We start from the raw sequence: 23,612 nt of genomic DNA, 5'->3' as shown, positions 1-23,612 counted from the left end.
GAAAATGATGTCTTATCCTCTTAAAGGTAACAATGTCAGCAAATATGATATCATAGCTGTTATTTAGCAGTATTTATTGGTATGAGCAGGTGAGGGAGATCAGGCGTTTAGCAAGTGCTCTCTTAGTCATCAGATCAGATGTGGTACATAAAGGCTCGCTGCCAAAGTCTGTAACAGGATCAGTGTTAAACCTTTAACCTCTGACATATGACATCACCCCCATGCCGTTAGCCTGTTAGCATTACATAGAGCTCTAGCACAGATCTGGCACTGATGGCACCAGCGCTAATTTCTTCATGTGACATAACTGCAAGCATTTCCTCAGAAGAACATAATCCATGCACGCACATCCACACACACCGAGCCAGAGAGAACAGATCCATTTACATTTCACCCAGCCTTGGCAGCTTGCTTCTTCTGGCAGATTGATGCATTAATGGCTAACAATATTTTATCTAGACACTTGCAATAGCGTAACTTTTCAATGGCACATTCTTTATGTGAAAAAAAGTCTACTTTTAATTTTTACATTACCTTGAAAGCCATAACAAAACATAGCGTGCAGTTAGTGAAAAACTATAGAGAACTAATATGAAAATCTAATTTTATTGCAGAGAGGTTGCTCTTTCTTAGCTCAGAAGGCTTAATGGAGTTTTCAGATCACTTTTATTGCAATAAAAATAGAAACATAATGAATTTATGAATAGAGAGCTAGTAAATAAATGTGTACAGCATAGCATTAGTGGAATTTGATGAGAAATATTTGACTTTTGATTGCAATAAAAAAACAAAACAAAAACAACGGCCACAATTTCAGACTCTTCAAAAATTCTAGAGGACATAAATATGAAATATTTCTCAGAGAGACAAGAGAATGCCAGTTAACATAAAAAAACAGACCCTATTTACTTTTTTAATTCATCACATTCCTGATCATTTTGTGAACATTTCACCATTGCATGTTATGAATGAATGGCAATATGGGTTTTATGAATGAATGAATGGATGGATGAATAAATGAATTATTTTTTATCAATGCATGAATAAATGAGCAAATTAATGAAGGAATGAATGAATGACATGATGGGTTTTTTGAATGAATGAATGAATGAATGAATGAATGAATGAATGAATGAATGAATGAATGAATGAATGAATTAATTAATGGATTATTGTATGGGTTTTATGAATGAATGAATGAATGAATGAATGAATGAATGAATGAATGAATGGGTTTCATTAATGGATGAATAAACGAGCAAATGAATGAAGGAATGAATTAATGAATTCATAATTTTATGGGTTTTATGAATGAATGAATGAATGAATGATATTATGAGTTGTATGAGTTTTATGAATTAATTAATTATTTTATGGGTTTAATGAATGAATGAATGAATGAATGAATGAATGAATGAATGAATTAATGAATGAATGAATGAGTTTCATTAATGGCTGAATAAACGAGCAAATGAATGAAGGAATGAATGGCATCATGGGTCAGAATGGTTGTGAACAGTGCGTTCACGTTAAGCAAAAGTCTCCATTGCCTCTCACTGCAGTGTAGAAACAACTACGATATAAAAGATGTCGTTTGAGATTGTTTGGTTATATGGGACCGATGACACTCAATATTGACAGTGGCCAATAAAAAGATCAGAAGCTACAAGAAGATATAATGTCAAGCCTAGAGTAATGGCTACAATTGTGCAAAAGTAGAGAACCAGCCAGACCAGGAAGAGCAAAAAATAACTCTCCAACTCAGTCAATGGCATTTACACAGCCACTGGCAACACAGGGACAGCTTTATGCAGACCCAATGGTTACAGTATTTTAACGGCTGGATTAATGGGGTGGCAAGAGGGGCAATAAATTGGTAATATAACCACCGAACATACTTGCCAGGACAATTAAGATAATACAACTGGAAAAAGAGGGCCTATGAATCCCGGCGTAAGGAGCGATGCGGCTATTATGACACACACATGCCCTTGAGGCTCGGCGGGGAGAAGAGAGAGCTGGCTGAAGATAAAGGTGAAGATGTGACTGCCATGACTATACTAACTACACAAAACAGATGAAGGAAATGTTTGTGTTTCTTTTTATTTTACTATAATACTTAAAACTGTATTCCAACTGTATAAACCTGTCAAATACTGTGACGAAGCAAAGCTGACTCGACCAATGGCGTCTGTTTAGGGTGGGGCTAATCTGCTTGTCTGTCCAATTGCAGACAACTTTTGCAAACAACAATGATATCATACTGCTAAATTTGCAAGCCTCTTGCTTCACCATGAAGTATGAAAAAAATATAAGAGTAATTTATAATTATAAACAACTGGACACAGCTTATGGTGGACTTAAGAATACACTGTAAAAAGTGTTAACCTGCAACTGTTATCTTAAAGAGCTATTTCTACCTGATTTAACCAATAGTTTACCCATAAACCTTGGGTTTCTGTGTTTAATGGGGACGTTCCATATAGACATAATGATTTTTATACTGTACAAACTGTATATTCTATCCACCAACCCTAACCCTACCCATCACACAAAACTTCCTGCATTTTTACATTTTCAAAAAACATAATTTTGTATGATTTATAAGCCGTTTTCCTCATGGGGACCAAAAATAAATGTCCCCACAAGGTCAAAAATGACTGGTATTACTATATTTCATGGGGCTTTTGGTCCCCACAACTTTCCATAGGCATAATGATTTTTATACTGTACAAACTGTATATTCTGTCCCCTTACACCAACCCTACCCCTAAACCTACCCATCACACAAAACTTTCTGCATTTTTACATGTTCAAAAAACATCACTTAGTATGCATTATAAGCTGTTTTCCTCTTGGGGACCACAACATGTCCTCACAAGGACAAGGATTTTGGATATTGCCATATTTGCGGGGACATTTTGTCCCTATAATGTAGCTGGACCACACACACACATACTGTTTGTTTCACTATATAAATAGCCACACACGCACATGGTATCATGATGATTTCAAAATATTGTTTGAATGTGTATCGTTAACAGAATTAAATATTAATAATAATAATAATAGCATGATAGTATTTGTATTTCATACATGGTAAATGAAGTTAAAATTAATGTCCATTGCATTCCAGAACCATCACTGTACTACGGTACGCCACAGTATTTTTTTTGGTAAGGGAAGCTACTGGTAACTGTGTTACTGTGTAGAAACTAATTAATCCTCAGCAAACATACAACTCCATGTGGCTTTGAGTATTAGACTTAATAGAGCAAAACTGAACATTTGCCAAGTCAATCCCAACTTTAACCTCTTTTTCACTTAAATACCTGCCGGAAGCAAAGGATCACATATCTCAATGACGACCGCAGACTCTTTAATGTAGTCTGGAGGTTTACACTAAATACCTCGGCAGGATCCTTCAATCAATGGAGCTTTCGCTGATAATTAATCCCGTGCCCCTGCTGAAATAATGGAGGCACTTTTATGGCTTCATTATACGATTTATTTATATTAGACCAAAAATACGAATTGCGGCTTGATTCTTAATCATGTTAAGTGCTGCTGCAAGCATGCAGCTAGAGCCGGTTTCAGAGCGTTCTCCAGAGTCATTCTTTACACCTTCAAATAACATTTCGCTTCAGATTCTGAGCTATCCGTAATGAGCACATTTCTCAGTGCTAGCCATTTGTGTATCTAGAAACAAAAAAACGAATAATAAGAAAGTGAAAAATGACAACGAGAGGCCGTAATTAAGATGAAAAGACTATCTGTGATACTTAATGAAGATACATACCCATATTTCTCAAACACAATGCTAATTACTGGGTAAGATTGCATTAATCGTTCATGAATTATTAAGCTCCATTAACTAATAAACCTTGTGCATAAAATAATTCAGAATTGCCGGAGCATTGTGGGACAGGTAAAGACACACTCTCTTTGCTTTATTGGTTGGAGCTAAATGATAGAATGCAACAGTGACTTCATTAATTCAGCTCAGTGCTAATGTGTCAGAGATTGATTAGCCCGTGACGGAATATCGAAGATAAAGCTACAGGAGAAGACTCCCACAGAGAAATATAGTGGATGTCTAAATGATACCAGAGAAAAGTGCATGTCCAAAATAAAATCAGTGTATCACCTGAGTCAAGACCAAGATTGAAAATCGACACTGAACTTGTTAAAAATAAAACTCATTTGTAGGCGTTATCTGAATGTTCCTACAGTCACCTTGACTGAAAAAAATGTGATGTAAAAAAACATGTATATAACCTATGTATAACAATATAACCCTTGCAGACCTTCAGGACTGTACGTCAAGGTCAGTTTTTATAAGGTCATATTTTAAAACTTATGATTGAGATGTGTACACTCACATGCTTTCAAGGTGCACTGAACATGTCATTACCAGCCAAACTTCATGAGAAAACATTACTATTTTACAAAGTAGTGATTTTGTATGAATAAGCACAATGTGATTTGTACAGAAATATACTTTTTTTTGAAGTAGATGAAAGCCCATCTCTAAACTGTCAGTGAGGTTTGAGCAGATCATATGAAAGCGTATGAATGAGGTCATTCGAATTGATACAAATCACCCATGATTTTCCGAACCGACAGTCGAATCTCACTGATTCTGCATAGGGCAAAGTCAGTGGTACACAGAACCTGAAATATACTTGCCACTTGTTGTCAGTTCAGAAGGAAAGTTTGTTAGGTTGTTGCTGTTTGCCTGCCACTCTCGCTCTGTCTGCGTGAAACGCGCTGATGACGTGAGATGTCTGCGTGAACAGGCTGCGCAGTGGTGTGCAAACACACATTGACTGACAGGGAACACATATGCTATCATTTCATTCGGACCGAATGCAATGTTTGAACAAACATTTTATGGTCCTACACCTTCCACAGATGATATATATATATTTATAAAAAAATACATTTAGACCACTTAACACAGTGATTGCTATCAGGATATGAGACTTTCTGTTGAGAATCACCTATCACACCATTAACTAATAAGCTACATTTGCTGCAGAAGTTATTATTCTTTGTTAACATTAGTAAAAAAAAAATAAATAAAAAAAAAATCCACTGATCATTGCTTGTTCATGTTTGTTCAGGTCCATTAAATAATACAGTTATTTTTGAATTTAATAATGTATCAGTAAATTTTGCCATTAACATTAAGATTAGTAATTTTTGTAGCCTTATTGTAAAGTGTTGCAACAATAATAATGAATTTTTCAATCAATGTCTAGGCTAGTGTCACCACATGTCAGTTGTGTTTGTTAGTCTCGTTTTCATGGACATTTAGTTTGTTTTCATCAGTCACATGGGTTCCTTTGTGTGAATTTCCTGCCACGCCTTTGGTTATGCACATGATTAATTCGTTGTTTTCACCTGAGTGTCATTAATTTACCTTGTTTGTGTCAGTACTTAAGTTCCTCCTTATACTGTGTTCAGTGTCTGGTCTTGTTTGAGTCAAGAGTGTTTGCTGCTACCTTTTGTTATTATTGTACCCTTTGGATTATCATTAAAACGTGTTTTTGGAATGATATTCTTCATCATCAGTCTGTGCAACATGTTGCTATCAGCTAGGACAGGATGGTTTAGTCCAGATTAAAATGTAAAACATGTTTATGTCTGAAAACAAAAAGCTTATTAAGTCTTTAATTTGGTGCTGTGATGAACACCATTGCAGATACAAATATTAGTTTGAAATATTTAAATACTGTTCGGAAACAAGTTGTTTCGCAGCTACATTGTTTACAGGGATTACCGGGGTAACGGCTGCGTTTCTGCTCTTCCATTAGTGCCATCTTGTGAGAGAGTTAATGTGCATTTTCCATTCATCACGTATCCTTCACTTGTTCCACGATGTTTCTCATGCATGTTGAGGTTGTTCACATTTTAACCAGTTGTTGGAAAAGTATTCTTAAAATGCATTCTTAAAAAGGCTCATTTGTAATATTTATTCACAGTATTTTGGAGTGCCCATGATTAGAACACTGTGCAAGTTAATAATCGTGATGTTGTCATATTACAGTATATTGGCACATGTCTAGTCACCACTTTATGTCCAATGTACTGCTAGTAATGCATAAGACATCTTGAACAAGGAGAGTCGGCTCAAACAGAGCTGATATGTGCGAGGTGCATTTCCAAGAAGCATTCCTCACTTGCTAAGAGTGGAGCCCAGAGGGAACAACTCTGCAGATGAAAGAATGAATCATTAATGCTCGGGCAGTAATGATCCCCAAAGTTGGCGTTATTGGTAAATTATAATGGATGATGCTTTGTAAATGTCTTCCTGCGCTGGCCCTTAGCTTCCCGATCCAAATTAAAGCTGAGTGCCTCAGAGTCAGCAAGTAGCGGCCCGGCACACGTGCAGGATTGATTTTCTTATTTTCGTGTCAGGCTCGCTCCAAAGAATGAGTTTTAAATCTGGGTGAGTTATTAAGGCATTGCCTTCAGCTTGCATTGAAGTAGGAGAGCGGGGGTTGGGGGTGAGGGGTGGGATTAAGGAAAGGAGAAACAAAACAGAAAAGAAAACGCATGTGTTCGGTAGCCGGGCCGGCTGCGGGACTGAATGGCACCTGTCACCGGATGATAAACGACCTCCTTTGCCCTTCAATTCCCGCCGCTGTCAGTCAGGGTGGGGTCATTAATCTTCATCGCAAGCTTGTCAGGTCAGGCAGGCGAGTAGAAGAAGAGTAGGAGAACAGGACAGGGCCGCATCAGACAGGCCTGGGTCAAGATGAGACGAGCAGGCCCCCGAACAAAACCTCGGAGTTCTTATTGTCAGCTGAAGGCCTCGTTTGCATAATTTATTATGATTCGCTGAGTAGCCCCCACCCATCCGATGGATCTGTGAGGTGAGAATAAGGTCTGAGGATGTGCAGACAGATGGATAGTGGGCCGTAGCTGCCAGCCACATGGAACCCCGACCAATCAAAGATGGGTCGCAGCCCCCACAACCAATCACAGATGTGGCACTTCAATTACAGCGTAATAAAGGAACATTCATCATTCAATTAGGCATCTGTCATGAATCCACAAAAGGGGGAAAGTTCCAAGCCAAGACATGGTTTGGGAAAGCAGGGACAGGGACAAAATCTACTTATAGCTGAAGTCTGGGGGCGAGAGAAGACAATATTGAGGGAGTTAATTGCAATGCCATGGCAATGACAGTGTTATGACTGATGTGCAGCTGTTATATAATGAGGCTGACATCAAGGGTCGCATATATGAGTCCACAAAAAAGTTCCATGAACAATAAACACGAGAAAACCTTAAAGATACATATACAAACTATGATGAAGGATCCTTCTGTCGTCAGATTGACTCTTATTGTGAAATATAGATCACCTCATTTGAAAGACTAGATTGATATTCAAACGGCAAGTTGCAATTCTGTTTCCTTTTTATGCGTAAGTGCAGCATCAGCAGTGCCAAACCGAATTGCGATCTATTTTTCCAAACAATAGAAAACTGGGGAAGTGTTTGAAACATTTTACCCACTGATAATCCTCCAGTCATTTGTGCTTATGTTCAGATACAAAATGGCGGTTTTGGATGACATCACTGAAACCAAGCGCCATTGGATCTCATGCATCACATGACCAATCACAACGTATTACAAAATACAACTGCAAATTCTTCTTTTTTTTTTAGTTATAGCAGAACTAAATATTTGCATAGATACTGAAACATGCATAATTAATCTATTGAAAGCATCTAAAATGTTTGAATTTTGCTTTCTAACAACATTGTTATAAACAATTGTTTATGAGTGCTTTAAGGTTCAAGATGAATAATCACGTTTATTTAATGTATTTATCTGGTTTAAATGTCTATTAAATGTTTTATATTGTTGAGAAGAGGTAAGGTTTAGGGTACACTCCTAAAAATAAAGGTTCCAAAAGGGTGTTTTCACAGCGGCATGCCTTAAAAGATCCATTTTGGGTTCCCCAAAGAACCTTTCATTGATCAGTTCTTAAAATAACCTTCTTTTTTTGTCTTTTTTTTCTAAGTGTAAAGACAGAAGAAACTGTTTCCTCCATAAAACACAAAAACAAAAACAAACATTTTGTACAATAGAAAGGTTCCATGGATGCAATAAAGAACCTTTCCATTTAAGAGTGTAAGGGTTAGGGACTCAAACATATCTACAGAATTGTAAAATGCACCTTATAATATAAATATAATATAAAGTATGCATAAAAAATTCTAAAGCTGTGCATACATAAACACTTTTACATGTTGTCGATACATCCATATTGGACGTTTCACTTTTCAAGCTACGTGTAAATGTTATGTGCACATAGTAAAGCAGATTTTACTGTAAAAAGAAACTAATACGGGTTTGGAACAACATAGAGGTGACAACATTTTTAGATGTTGAGTAATGATTTCTATCTTCATCTCAGCAGAGACACGACGACTAACATTTCCAACATAAAAGTGAAACTTCAACATTATAAATCTCTCTGCATGCCCAGCTTTGCTCTTCCAATGAACATCCAATAAAAGCGTGAATCTGTCATATTGCGTTTCCAGCTTTTTGTTTTTCTGCCGTCCCGCTGACAATAGGCTAGGTAACACTCAAAGGCCCAAGATGAAAGAACAACCAAAGCTAGACGGAAATTCAGACCGGCACCCATCTGTTGAAGAGACGAAACGCGTCGAAGAGATGAATGGAGAAGCCAAATGGAAGAAACAGACGAATAAAACAAACTGATGAGAGTAAAGAAAGGGTAAATAATTGATGAGCTCTGGGTTTAGAAGAGACTGCTCATTAATATCCTCATGTAGCTTCATTAAGGAGCGAAACAACAAGCTTCTGAACAATGGTCCTTGGTATTCCGCTTAGAAGTCAAACGCTGCCCTTTTTTCTCTCTCTCTCTCTGATGCCAGGTGCTTCAAAATCCCAACGGCCTGTTCTCCAACCTCCTGTAACCTCCCAGAATTCCCCCGGCACACATTTACCTCCCCATCCAGGAGAATGAGACCTTGTAAATAATATATCAAGATAAATGATAATTGCTGCGTTTTTCGAACCCATCATTTAATGAGCTCCATTAATTAAAAATGAATGCAGCTGACAGTGTTTGTCGGAACACATCTGATGTAAACACATCGTGGCAGAGACACAAAAAGCTCTACATTGGGAATAAATCCTTCTTCCGTCTGCCTCGACACTTCTCCTCATCAGTTTTGCTGCACATATGAAGATGGAAACTATCTGATCCTACGACAGGCTCAGAACTAGCTTGTCTCCGTAAATGACATGAAGACAAAAGGGGTCATCTGAATTACATCTGAGGCCTCAAGGACTACATGAGCTTCACCATTTTACTCTGGTACAAATGAGCCAGCTGGATAAAATATCACATCGTTATTGGATCAGCCTGCATTTCCATAACTTTTCCTTGAAAGCAATGTCAAAGCAACCCGAAATGCCGCTGCAGGCTGCCATTGCAGGCCGGGGTGAACTTCAGTGACTGAGTCGCTGTGTCACCGCGTCCCCGTCAGACTTCAAACAGCCCCTTGGACATGTATCACATGCAGGACCCCCACGAGACCGCTGATTGAATTCTGGCAAACAGAACTAAACATCTGCTTCAAACAAAAGACATCTGCATATTTCAGATTTGTTTTTCATAAATTAAAGCCGCAACCTGCCAAAACCTGGGCGCAGTAGTGTGTTCTTGTGTATAATTAGATAAAGTTTACAAGCTTTGAAAGTTGGAAATTAGCATGAAGCATCAGGGCTCACCTGGGAGCCAGAGTCCCACAATGGGAGTAGTTTTCCGCCTCTCTCCTCTATCATTTCGAGGAGGAGGGAAAATGCAACTGAAACTGTTTTACAGAAGACAATTTTGAGTGTCTCCTATTTAATCGACTGTAATGTTGTTTTATTCTAAATAAATAATGTTGCTAACTTACTGTACAATGGTATAGTAATGCCAAATTTAGAGGAAACCAGGGCACTGTTGTCACAGTTGCCATTAAAAAATACTGTAATTTGTTACAGCCAAATTCATATTTTTTCACAAAAATAATATTAAAATATTGTGTATCCAATAAGACAAAAACATTCATAAAGTAAAAAGATGATTTATTATAACTTCCCATACTTGATTAATATATTTATTTAGACATAAGCCAAAATGCTACCATTTCATTTTAACAACTTAATTTTGCCATAAAAAAGCTAAACTATAATATAAAATCAGCAGTTTCACTTAAGATTAAACTAAAAACATTTTGTTAGTCAATGTTTAATTTACTACTTACTTTGAATAATGACAACTCTAAAAGACCCTAATGTTTTTCCCCCAATCAGACCATTGTAAAAATGTGCTTAAAATAAATAACATGGTTCTTTCACTATTTCAAACGCATGGCAAGTTGCCTAAATATGACATAAAATGTAATTTTATGTTTAAAATTTTAAATTTACCTTATTATTTAGTCATGTAAGGCAATTCTTACCTCAGTGTGTTTTACCATGTTAGGTGTTACCAAAGTCCCTTCAATACATAAAGTCTTTGCTGTTACCTAAACAGCCTCAGCACAAAAAAAAAAAAAAAAAATGTATTTATTTATTTTGAAAAAGAGACTAAACCATTAAACTACAGGACTTTTCACTCAACATGCTAGAGTTGCTAAGCTTTGTGTGAAAACTACATCTATTCTCTGCCTCTAAAATGGTTCATAACTTACACACAGACCATATAGAAAGGCATATGCTTTCAAATGATATAAATTATACATAATCTTTCCAAGAATAATGTGGTAAAAGAACTATGACCCTCAAGCATAACATGAAAAAAAAAAAAAAAAAAAAGCAATCATCATTGTGTCCCTTGTCTACCAAATGCAAACATTGTGTTATTTGTGCCGAGTTGAATTCCCTCTCCCTCTCTTCCTGCAAGGCTCTGATAGTCTCTTGTACTCACTTTATGAGGTCAGATAGCGGGCTGTTGCCCTTGTAAAAACGGCTTCAATTATTCAGTGAAGTCAAGTTCTGGTTTATCTCCCACTTGTTCCCAGCCCTGAGAGGGATGGTGTGCGGGTTGGGAGAGAGGGGCATTGTGGGCCATGTCCCTCTCAAAGCCCGCCTGCTATTGGAGTGTCTGTTCAACAGGGCTCCTGCCTCTAATTACCAGCCTATTTGCAGTGGCTTCAGATATAAATAACTCAACAGCTGCTCTGAGTGGGTAGAGGAAAGATAACAGCAAGTGTGGAATTATAAACACACACACACAACAACAAAAAACTAACACTGGCCGTCTCCATCATCATCCATGATGTGGCCGTGACAAGTTTCCATCAAAACGGAAAGTGTCTGTTCACACTGAAAGTGAAAATGTTGCACAATCAAAGGGAGTCAGAATATATTTGATGTTTAATATAGAGTTGCACCATTTCCTAACCAGACATGACACAGTTAAGTGACAACTGAATAAATCTCTCTCTTCGATGTCATTCTGAGTTTTTGTCCTATCCAGCCATGATCACAATGACAGGCAGTGTTTTTTTGTTTTTTTTTCTCCATATTTTTGTTTTAGTCTTATTGTTTTTTGACAAAAATATTCTTTAAAATTTAGTCAGTATTGCATCATGTCAAATTTTACTTTAAATTAATCACTGTTAATATTTATCAACATTAAATCTTTATAAAAAAAAACATTACAGTTTTGTGAAAACTTAAGCATTTTCTGTATCCCACGGGCAGTCGGATCGACAGAGGGTTATTAATGCTGCCTTTATGTGCTATCTGAAATTTCCTACTTCCCACTTCGGCGCAGTAAAGCGCTTTGTTGTCGGAAAGAACACGACTCATTTAGGAAACGTATTAAAGCCAAACAGATATTTAGCATTTCATTCACTGACAATTAAATAAACATTCACCACGCTCATCATCTTGCTGACGATTCTGGAATTTCAGTCAAATACAGGCTATTTTTGCAGTGTATAAAACATAAAATATGCTTCAGATTATTCATACGTGTAAATATGCACTACTTTAACAACAAGACAAGGCGATGTAGCAGTTGTGAAGAAAAAAAAAAAACTAATAAAGAATAGCAGTCACAGCAACAGTTGTTCTCCCCTCCATGTTTGAAGTTTATGGCCCGCGCAACTCAGGAACTTGGGGTATCAATTATTAAATTATTATTCCCAGCATCCCAGTGGAAAATACGACTTTGTTCATGTACAAATTTTAACTAGGAAAGCATATTTATGATAATTCCGATAGCATGTGAAGGCAGCATAAAATAACAGTTAATGAAATGGTAGGTTTATCATTGAAAATTGTATCGTACTATGTCGACTCTTTAAGCAGCATTATAGCCGACAACATTTTGCTTCAAGCTTGGATGGAACTGATGGAACGGCAGCTTCTGTCAGCCTTTCCCCTCCGTTTGGCCTAAAACACTGTGATCGTTGTCATCCAGTTTGAAATGTTGACCACAAACACAGGTTTTTCAGATTTCCCGTTGTTTCGTCTCTCCGTATTCTATTTCGTATTCTTTGCAGCCTTTATAGCCACGTGCTGGATCCTTCACTGGAAACCCAAAGTAACTCACTCCCGCTAAACGCTTACTTTTTGAATTGAATAGCACCGATTTTAAAAATGTTTTGCTTTTCTACTGTATAGGCTGCCAATTAAGTTTTATCGAAAGCCTATTTTGCCAGAGGTGAAGTACCCCTTTAACCATTTTGCTTGTTTAGGCCACAAAGTGGATCATGATTTTGGACCAATGAAATCTCACAGGAGGCTGAGGTACCCAGACAGCACAGAAATCAAAACCAAGTGACCAACTAAATGTCATGTTGCTCATCACAGCTGATTAAAGGTGATGATACACAGGGCAACTTTTTGAGCAATGTTGCTGGACAATCTTGCCGAGCGATTGTTGCTTAGGCACTTTCCCATTGAAAATGGGCAATACATTTATATCTGGATCATTTAGATCGGTCGTGGGCCCTGTGTCTCATCTGGTTGCCCATTGACGGCAACATTGCCCAGCAACATTGCTCAAAAAGTTGCCCTGTGTATCATTACCTTAAGACTGTGTGTGAATTGAATGCTATGGTAAAACTGACACATTTTCTTTTATTATTCATGCTTTATTTCCTTGAAAATGAACATACTTTCATTGAGATTTCTTACAGTATTGTATTCTGTCTCCTACTGAATCCTCTAAAACTAATTTGAGCTAATTGCCAATAATAAATTAACAAAAGCTGGCATCCTCTTGCCCTCCACTGTGCTTGAAAGCCTACAATGATATCCAAAGAAACTATGGCATACAACATGGCGATTTGTAATAAAAGTCTGGCTGAGCGTTCTCCCCAGCTCGGTGATATGCCTCCAAGGGAGAGCTACAGGCACCATTTAATGCATGTTTGCAGAAAACTACTCTAAACAGGCTCAAATTGAGAGGTGATTATATGGACGATGTGGGACCTGTTATAATTACTTCAAACCGCTGTGTTGGTGATAATCTATGGTAATTGCAAATTTCTGAGCTTGAGCGCCACATGTATTTTCTTTATGATGAAAGAACGAGATACACATCCTTGGAGATGCTTAATGCATGATGCTTGCACTGAAGATGTAATTGTTTGACCTTGTAGAAAACATCAGAAAAAGCGGTCAATAAACAAATGCCGTCCGTGTGGACACCATTGCAATCTTCACTCTAATTTAATTCAAAATTAGATTAGATATGTTCGTTTTAATTAGATCAGTTCGTATTGCTATTAATGGCATAACGACACTTAACTTAATACCTATGTAAACTCTAGAGGAACAACCCACAATTTTCTGACGATAATGTGAGTGGTGCTTACCTGTGCAAATCTCACCGCCACAATTCTGGGTGATTTCCAAGACTGCAGAACCTGATTTCACCAAGTACAACATTTTCCTGGATCAACATCTTTGTTGGTCCTGAAACAACATTCCAATCAACCAATCAGGTTTGAGGGACACGTTTACAGTTTATGTCAAATTTAGGCTTACACTCTAAAAAAATGTTGGGTTGTTTCAACCCATGTTTTGGTCAAATATGGACAAACCTAACCATTGGTTTAACCCAACGGTTGGGTTTGTCCATAATTGACCCAGCATTGTTTAGTTTGTACAAGGTGCTTCTACATCAGTGTTATTCAACTATCATTTCCCTCTGATTTTAGGGATACCTTGTGGGTAGGGTTAGGTTTAGGGGTAGGGATATGATTCAGATAAAATTTTCAGACATGCAGAAATGTTATTCCAGGATCAACAAAATATGTTGTTGAACTACAGGACCTCTGCAAAATCAGGATGCGCTCCAATACCTTTGTGCATTATTTATTTATTATTATTATTTATTTATTTTTCTAATAATAGATTACACAGTTGTTCTAATTAACAATTCATGCATTGATTCAGCTGAGGTATTTTATGTAAATTTATGTAATTAATGAAAATATTCTGGTCGCTGGCTCAGGTCTCTTGTCATTGTAAGTCTATGGGATTCTTGTGCCCATTTTATCAACCTTTTGACAAAACCCGTAATTTTGATTGTTTTGCAAATTAATAGCACACCTCTCAAATAGGGTTTTCTTTAAATTGATTGGTGGAGATGCTGTATACTCGTCGACAAATGGGTATTTGTGCCCCTGAACAATACTTACAATGATATTTGCCTTTGCAAACACCACTAATAGTAAACACAAACACAAGTTGGCCAATTAAATTGAAAGAGTTCAGCGATTCAGTGTTCTCACTTGAGCAAATTAAGCTTTGATCTTTCTCCTTCTTTAAGCAATACCAATTACTGTGATTGCCCTATATTAAGGAGACATTCTTGACATTAATTACAAGAGAAAAAAAGGAGATACTCCAATTAAGATAATAAATTACATTGACCGCCTCCCAACAAATGCTGAGTTTGTCAAATCTGTTATTTTACGAGGCTCTGATGGCTTTTATACGTGTTCTCACTCCTTCTCAGGTGACAATGGTGTCAAGTGGCTCTCAAATCAAGTGTGCTCATTTATCAATTGAAGGACATGTTGATCATTATTACTGTGCCTTAATTCCCCTGCATTAACAAACAAAGCTTCAAGGATACATGTAGGATTAATGAAAAAGGATCATCCATTTTTTTCCCCTATTCAGGGGTCTAGCCAGCTTACATAAAACTTAATTCACTCAATAAAGAAAATATGTTAGTTACACATTCACATAATTCTAAACCCGTATTTCTATTCTATTTTAAGCACTTTTATGTTCCGACCACATCTGTCAAGCTCCAAAAAGGTACATGCAAGAACTAACAGAGTTGTCAGTGACATAATACATGGTGCGACACCTCAGAGTGTTATTTTTCAATTTGAACATGGATGCAAATGAGATTTCAGAAGATTTTCAAAAAATGACTAACATTTAATTTGTTTGTTAATAATCTTGGGATTAATGTTAATTGTTTTAACTTGACAAATTAAGCACAGTCGAAAGCAGGTGATTTAAGTAAATTCAGGTAAAAAATAAGCCAAAATTATAGAGGGATTGGAGCATTGTGTTCCAGTTTAAGGATGTCAGACAAGTGCAGAGCGCATTTCAAAGTCTAGAGGAGACGGTGTGTTTGTGCATGTGCGAGGGAGGGTGGGTTCGGGTAGCACCCTGGGATTCGCCGATGACAGGATGCAGGAATCGGAATACGGTCCCTCCCGTTGTCTGAGAATCCAGTGAGGGTGTTTGCCATATGCTCGTCGTTTCCCAGGGAAAAGGAATCGGAGGATAAAAGCGACAGCAGCTACGAGCCTTTTCAATATGTTCAAAGCCCATATGAAAATTACTGTACACAAGTCTTCAACAGAGGCCAATTTTAGATCAAAGCCTGAACAGACAAGAAAGTTACAGATGACGAGGAGAGAGAAATTCGAGATAAGTTGTGCTGTGCTGTTTGCTTGAAATAATATAATTAGTCTTACAAAATAAAGACAATGAAAGAAAATTATTCCCTTGAAAAAGGAAAGAAAACAAGATATCAGTCTTAGATAATAGTCTTCTTATAGCAGGTCACTAGTCGTTGCTAAGACATTACTAATTGGTGACTATAATATTCTAACAGTTTGCATGGGGCATTGCAAGGTGGTTGTTAAAGTGCTTTGGATGGTCGCTTAGGAGTTGCTATGCAGCTGATGGGGTGTTCTAGGCGGTTGCTTTGGTGTTGCTAGGTAGTGGCTGAGGCATTGTTATGGTGTTAATAGGTGGTTGTTGTTCTGGTTCGTTTGCTAGGTGGTTGACAGGCTGTTACTAGGCCTATTTGCTGGGACATTGCTATGGTGTTAGTAGGTAGTTGTGCTGGGTTTGTTGTGGGGTGGCTGCTAGAGTGTTACTAGGCAGTTGCTGGGGCATTGCTATGGTGTTAGTAGGTGGTTGTTGTTCTGGGTCGTTTCTAGGTGGTTGCTAGAGTGTTACTAGGCATTTGCTGGGGCATTGCTATGGTGTTAGTAGGTGGTTGTTGTTCTGGGTCGTTTCTAAGTGGTTGCTAGAGTGTTACTAGGCAGTTGCTGGGGCATTGCTATGGTGTTAGTAGGTGGTTGTTGTTCTGGGTCATTTCTAAGTGGTTGCTAGAGTGTTACTAGGCAGTTGCTGGGGCATTGCTATGGTTTTAGTAAGAGGTTGTTGTTCTGGGTCATTTCTAGGTGGTTACTAGGCAGTTGCTGGGGCATTGCTACACTGTAAAAAATGATCGTAATTTTAACGGTAAAAGACTGTAAAAATGCTACAGTGAAAAACTGTTAATTGGTTAACAGAAAGTTTCTGTACTATATACGGTAAATAACTGTGATAGATCTAACGGTACATTTAATGTAATTTTACTGTAACATACCGTTAAATTTACAGTTTTTGAAAGTGAAAAAACAACTCATTGTATAATTTACAGTGAAAAACCATAAATTGACATTCCCACAATTCCCTGTGACACTTCACATTTGATGTATTTTTGTTGAAATAACTATGTTTGTTTCTTCATAGTTTTCTTCGTTTTTTCTAATCAGTTATGTACATTAGGGGTTTATGTTACATTTAATGTTGTTAAATTAATGTTTATTGCATTTTTTAAATTTCATGTGTTACCATGATGGTGTTTAATGTTTGTGTGAATGACACTGTGCAGCTTTTATTATATTAGTATTAACTTTCTTGTGGAAGAACTGCTTGTGATGAGCTTTGATTGATCATGTGACTCTCATCACTGCTGTGATTGGTGGTTATCAGTATACAAAACAGATATTAATACTTCAATAGGACGGTAAATTAACTTTATATCATATTACTGAAATTTACTGTTATATTTACTGGATTATACTGTAAAATTGACATGTTGTTCAGAATAGCACGTACATTTTACAGTTTAAACCAGTAAATATAACAGAACTCCAGTGTGTTATATGCTGGTTTAAACTGTAAAATGTACATGTTATTCGGTAAAAGCAATTACTGTTTTGTTGTATATTTTACGGAATTGTTCTGGTAACCCCAGCTGCCAGTTTTTTTCCGTAAAAACTACGGAATTTTTTTTACAGTGTATGGCGTTAGTAGGTGGATGTTGTTCTGATTTACTGTTAGGTGACAAAAACTCCATGGAACAGTTTAGAAAATGATGTGTGATCTAGGACATTTATACAATGCATGCCATTCTAAAGACTTTTAGATAAAAATTCATATATGATGACTAAGGTCTATTGCTCAAAGTTTGCTCTTCATTCAAGCATAAATTTTGTTTCTCCTAAAAACAAAATTAAACATAGAAATACAGTAAGCAATTACTGACATACAATACAACTGTGCTGCTTTGGAAGAATTACTTGAACAGAATAAATAGTAAGCACATAAAAAAAAAAAAAAAGGTAAACTAAAAATGGTCTAAATTAAATAGTTTTATTTAAGTAGTTTAACCACAATGCTGTCTATGAGTAATGACTGAGATATTAAAGAAATGTTTTTTTTTTTTTTTTTTTTTTCTGTAGAGACCGTTTTCACTCACCTTGAATGCAGTGCAGTTGGTCGGGTTGAGAGCAGCCCACTCTGCCTCGCTCTCCTGCACCATCTGGCCTAGTTTTTGTCATTGCTTTCCCAGGAGAGACTGACCTGAGCAGGAAAACACTGCAGGAAGCAGCTGCCACCCTGTGCTCACCTGCAAGGAATCCACACATAGTGACGAAAGTTTCGTTGGCAAAACAGAACAATGTAGACTTTAGGATGTGCAATAGTAAGAGTAACTTTAAAAGTGAGCTGCTTTCATTGCCATCTGTTTGCTCGACAGAGAAAAATGGCTGGATTTATTGAAAAATAATAATGCTTCATAATCCTAAAGGGTTGTTCAAAGAACAAAAGAAAATGGAAGTGATGTAAAACAGCTGTGCACATTGTCTTTAATCAGAGGGGCTTGATTTCAGATTTGGGATTGTGATTTCCTTCCTTTAATATGCCTGTCGACAATTCTCAAATTTGGGTCTGTTTCTGTAGGAAACCACATCAAAGCCTTAAACACGTTATTGTTTCCTCACACATCAGTCGACATGCTAATTTCGCAAAAAGGCAATTAGAATCGGTTAATAGCAAGCACACTGTGTATTAATCTCAATGTCTCACCCATGGCCTGCATATTCATATAAATATAACATGACTTGTCACCACTCCTGAAATTTATTGGTTTTCCACCTTCACAAATTAAGAGTTCCAATTTATGAATATTTTAGCACATGTGCGCTCTGCGGGACATTTATCACCGGCGTCGCTATTCTAAACAGAATAAATGAGCAGTCAAGCTGCCGCGCAGCCGGACGTTCCTGTGGACAGATTAATGAGAGAGCAGGAGCGATGGGGCAGCCGGGCAGGTTGGGCCTCCCTTGGAGGAGAGAGGGTGGAAGCACTGTGAGAGGAGGACAGAAGAGAAGAGATACCGGAAGAGCTGAAAGCACGACTGAGATCCACGCCAGAGATTCTCGTCTGATCTACGTGCACTAAAATGTTGCACGTAGAAGACCTCCACAACTGTCTAATTACCCACAGTTCACTCTGATCACTCTAATTGGATCACCCATTTCTAACCTTAATGATTTTCTGCTGATGTTATGTCAAAAAGAATGCTGAAATGTCAAACGAATAATGTAATATATATATGAATCATCAAAATGTTGGCATAATGCCAAGAATGTTGCAATAACCAAACAATTGTAATGCTAAAATAATGTCAAACATACTGTAATGTCAAAAGACTGTTGTAATACCAAAAAAATATTGATAAAAAGTTAAACAACAATGTTTAATGACAACGTTTTGTAATGTCAAGAATCGTGCAAACTTTTAAATGATGTGTTAATGTCGAAAGCATGTCGCAATAGTAAAATAATATACATTCTCAATTCACAATAATGTTTTTTTTTTTGTCAGATAAATGTCATAATGCCAGAACCCAGAAGAATTATATAATGTCAAAAATCCAAAAAACTTGTAATGCCAAATGTTGCCATGTCAAAGAATGTCGAAAAAAATGCTGTAATACCAAAAAGTATTGAATACCAAGAAAGTTGCACAAAAAGGTTGTAATGACAAAATAGTGTAATGTTAAGAATTCTTAAAATAATGTTGTAACGCCAAAATGTCGCAATAGTAAAATATTTTCAGGTTATACTTTATTTTAAGGTGTCATTGTTACAGTGTAATTATATATTTAAGTACTGAGTAATATTAAGGAACTACATGTACTTACTATAGGGTTAGGATAGGATTAGGATTTGGTTGAGGGTTAGTTGCATGTAATTATGCATAATTTACTGTTATTACTACGGTAAGTACATGTAACATATGTAACAAGGACACTGTAAAATAAAGCATCATTATTCTAAACAAATGCCATAATAATGATGCAGTGTCAGATAATCATACAAGAATGCTGTAATGTCAAAATAATGTTCTAAAGTCACAGTTTTCATAATGCCAAAAAAAGTTGCAATGTAAAAGTCCTTGTTACATATGTTTTGTGTACTTACTATAGTATAATCAGTAATTATGCATAATTACATGCAACTAACCCTAAACCAACCCTAATCCTAACCCTATAGTAAGTACATATTGTTAATTCACATTACTCAGTACAATGTATAATTACACTGTAACAAGGACACCTTAAAATAACGTGTAACCTAAAAGGCATTTAGTAATGCTAAAAGCATGACAATGTCAAAAGAGTAAACTTGGCTCAAGAGGTGTCATGTTCTGCTTTTGAGAAGCGGCATGAAGGTATTCATCCATCCAAAACAAGCTGCCACCATGCGGAACAACGTTCCTAAAGTTTACTTTGTGAAAAACCCATCTGCTATGGGAGAAAGCATCACTCGACAACAGCCTCAGCGGTGACTCAAAGATGTGTGCCTTATTTCACATACTCCCACCCAAAACACCTGGCACAGACAAGAGTGAGATCATTTAGATAAAAGCTGGCAGAGGATCTGTATCCTGGATCCCTTCCATATCGCCGAGTTCTGCCACATATGCTTGGTGTCATCCTCAAGGTTTCGCCTGCTTTGGGGAGCGAGAGCCCAAGATAAGAGAAAGAGAAGCCCTCGGTGGTGGTAATTATTTCTGCAGCTTCAGTTCTGTCCCGCCCCGGAATGCTCTCCGCTCACCTGGCTCTCTCTACCACATCCGAAGGAGGACGAGAGCTCGCTATCCTCCGAGAGAACCGCAGATCCGCCCGGCTTTTCATAAACACTGGCAGCTGCTCCGGCAATTAGCCATGCGCTCCGTACTTTTACAACAATGCAATCCTCCCTGATCTCCACAATTAGCCTTTTAATTGGGTCTAAACAACCAAGGCGGAACAGATAAATAAAAAAGCGGAGGAGAGCGGAGGGGTTGGGCGGCTGAAGCTCCAGGAGCCGAATGCTCTCCCTCTGCGGCCTTTGGCATTTTGCCGTTTGTGGCGGAAAGGCGACGGAAAACACTGCGGATGAAAAAAAGAAAACAAGAAACTCAGCGTGACGCCTCATATTCAGATTGAAAGTGACATGTCTTTGCCCTTTACTTCCTATTTAACTATCCAGCTCTGTGAAATGCTAACATTTCGTGTGACAGAGGGTGTTATGGTGACTTCTAAACACGCTGTTCAGTGCCTCATGCTTTTGTGAAGATGGCTTTGGCTTATATGACCCAAAAAGCACACTTGACAGAACAATAACCATGTCTATATATATCTTCATACGGGGATCCAATTCTAATCTGTTAATTAATGATGCTTGCTAAGAATGATAGAGCATATTCCTCATCATCCCTTAATTAACATTAATTTAATGTCTAGACCCACACTACAAATTATGATTTTAACAGTTTTATACAGCTTTCTGTATTTGAACACATATGGGTGAATTGCACCAAATCTGTCAAGAACATATTTGGATCGTATTTCACCCCTTATTTATTTTTTTATTTTATTATATTTTACATTAAGAAAATAAACCATTAATACTTTTTAGCATTGTGGCAAGCACATGTTTCTCCATACATTTGTATAACTACATTCTCATTATGGGCTGCCTATTTAATAAAAGATTATTTCATTTGTAAAGTATTTACAAATATTTAAGTAAATGAGACAGTACAGTAATGGGATTTACAAAAAAAGTTGTGTAATTAATTGTTGTGTGCTTAAATTATGTCAGACTGGTACTAAAATAAGCTTTATTTTATATATGCAAAAATACAATCTTTTTTTATTTTTTTAATTTTTAAAAAAAAATTACACAACCTGGACTTATTTTTGTGAGATTCATTTACAAGGTAGGGTTTGGTTCTAGTGGGCCCGAATATTGGATCACTAGTGTTTCCTTATATTATTACAAACAGAAAAGTTGTAGGCACTCAATATCAGTCACTTATATTGCAGAGGCACATATTAATGCCGGAACATCCATGCTGTGTAATCTGACAAATCATTTTGTTACAGTGCATTAACATGTCCATGACACACTACTACTACAAGGTCCCTTGCTTTCATAGAGGCCTTTTCTTGTCCATTTATTACTGAGGAGCATGTCTCAACTAAAGGTTTTTATTTTGACTAGTGGTTCTTCTCAGCAGGTAGAGTTTGAGGCGTGTGTGTATGTGTGTCAGCTGTGAGTGCTGACAGCAGCGTCTGGCCCTCACACACACCACTCCAGCAGGGGAGCCTGACCGCACCGTACAGCATTTCTATATCAGCAGCACACTCAGTGTGCAGCCTCCACAACATTACACACACACACACACACACACACACACACACACACACACACACACACACACACACCTCTAATAAAGAATACAGGCACCATCTAGTGCTTTCAATTGGCAAAGACTTATAAATACAAAAATACATATTGCACAATACAAACTTCAAGATATAGGATCTATCTATCTATCTATCTATCTAAATTACTAAATAATCTTTTGAATAGCTAAATAAAGAACAGTATAGAGAATAGCTGTTTTTACAAATTCAGGCAGCAATATTTACAAAACAGAAGCAGTGTAACATCCTTTACAATAATCCAGCTTCTAAATAAACCTTATAGCTTCCGGTAGTGTAGTAACCAGTGAGAGTATGATGGCATATTTGATGAACTTTACACAGTCATCGAACTGAACTGAACTGAACTGAATGATCACCGAACTGACCTCAGCTGACCAATGACACTATTTTCTTTTTAGAGCTACTGCATGTATTGTATAAAGGGCTTTATAAATAAAGGTGACCTGACTTGAATGACTTGCTGAGGGATAAACATCTCCAACATGCATGTAATGGTCTACTGAGGACAACCAAATGGATGGAAATGCCATTTTAACTATAATTGTAAAGAAATACCTTCTCCTAAATACTGATATTATGTTTAACACTGCAAATGAATCAAATAGTGTTGTCTGATTCAACAACAAATGACTCTCAGTTGATTATTTTAAGTTAAACATAATTTAAGATATTTTATTAAAGAAATGCCATATTTGACCAATTACCTTTTATTATTTAGCAATTACTGTTTTTATTATTATTAATAATAATAGCCTATTTAGTTAGGTGATATGTTATGTTGGCCTGGCCTATTTAATTACAGCAAACATCACTCACCATTTTTACTAGGCCTAGGCTACATCAATGATACTAAATCAATACCTTGCATTTTACTTTTTTCTTATTATTTTTAGTGTCAGCATATCTGGTATCACATCCATAATACACTGTTTTACTATTTCTAAGTCCAAAGGAGTGTATGCACGTTATATTAACTTACCTTACACTTAGGTTACATTTACAGGATAGTTTGTTCATTGTTAGGCCTAAGTTACTTATTTTAATTTCCTTAATATTATTTTTCTTACGCCCCCGACAATTGGTTTTAATATTTAAAATATACTTTTGTACTGAATTCTGTACGTGGTCACCGTCAAACTGTTTGTGGACAACAAAAACAAAAAGTGCATTGAGAATGTAAAGTCTCACGAGATGTCGCGAGATGCCAAGAACCAATCAGAGACGCGTCTTCGTGTAAAT

At 37.0% G+C, this 23,612-nt stretch overlaps 1 long non-coding RNA gene across 1 annotated transcript in view; it reads right to left on the bottom strand.

The window, feature by feature from the left end:
* The window catches only part of LOC311069195, an 81,123-nt gene extending 60,098 nt beyond the window's left edge, over positions 1-21,025 (bottom strand). Inside the window, exons 1-2 of the long non-coding RNA XR_014603496.1 lie at positions 20,713-21,025; positions 18,069-18,218 (exon numbers count right to left, since the gene is read on the bottom strand). This is a non-coding gene — a long non-coding RNA (uncharacterized lncRNA). The remainder of the gene's footprint in view (positions 1-18,068; positions 18,219-20,712) is intronic.
* Positions 21,026-23,612: the final 2,587 nt, after the last annotated feature.

The sequence above is a fragment of the Abramis brama genome (assembly GCF_963993115.1).
Source record: "Abramis brama genome assembly, chromosome: 19".
NCBI classification, from domain to species: Eukaryota; Metazoa; Chordata; class Actinopteri; order Cypriniformes; family Leuciscidae; genus Abramis; species Abramis brama.
Note: the sequence above shows the minus strand (reverse complement) of the source record. Positions and strands in the feature narration are given on the sequence as shown.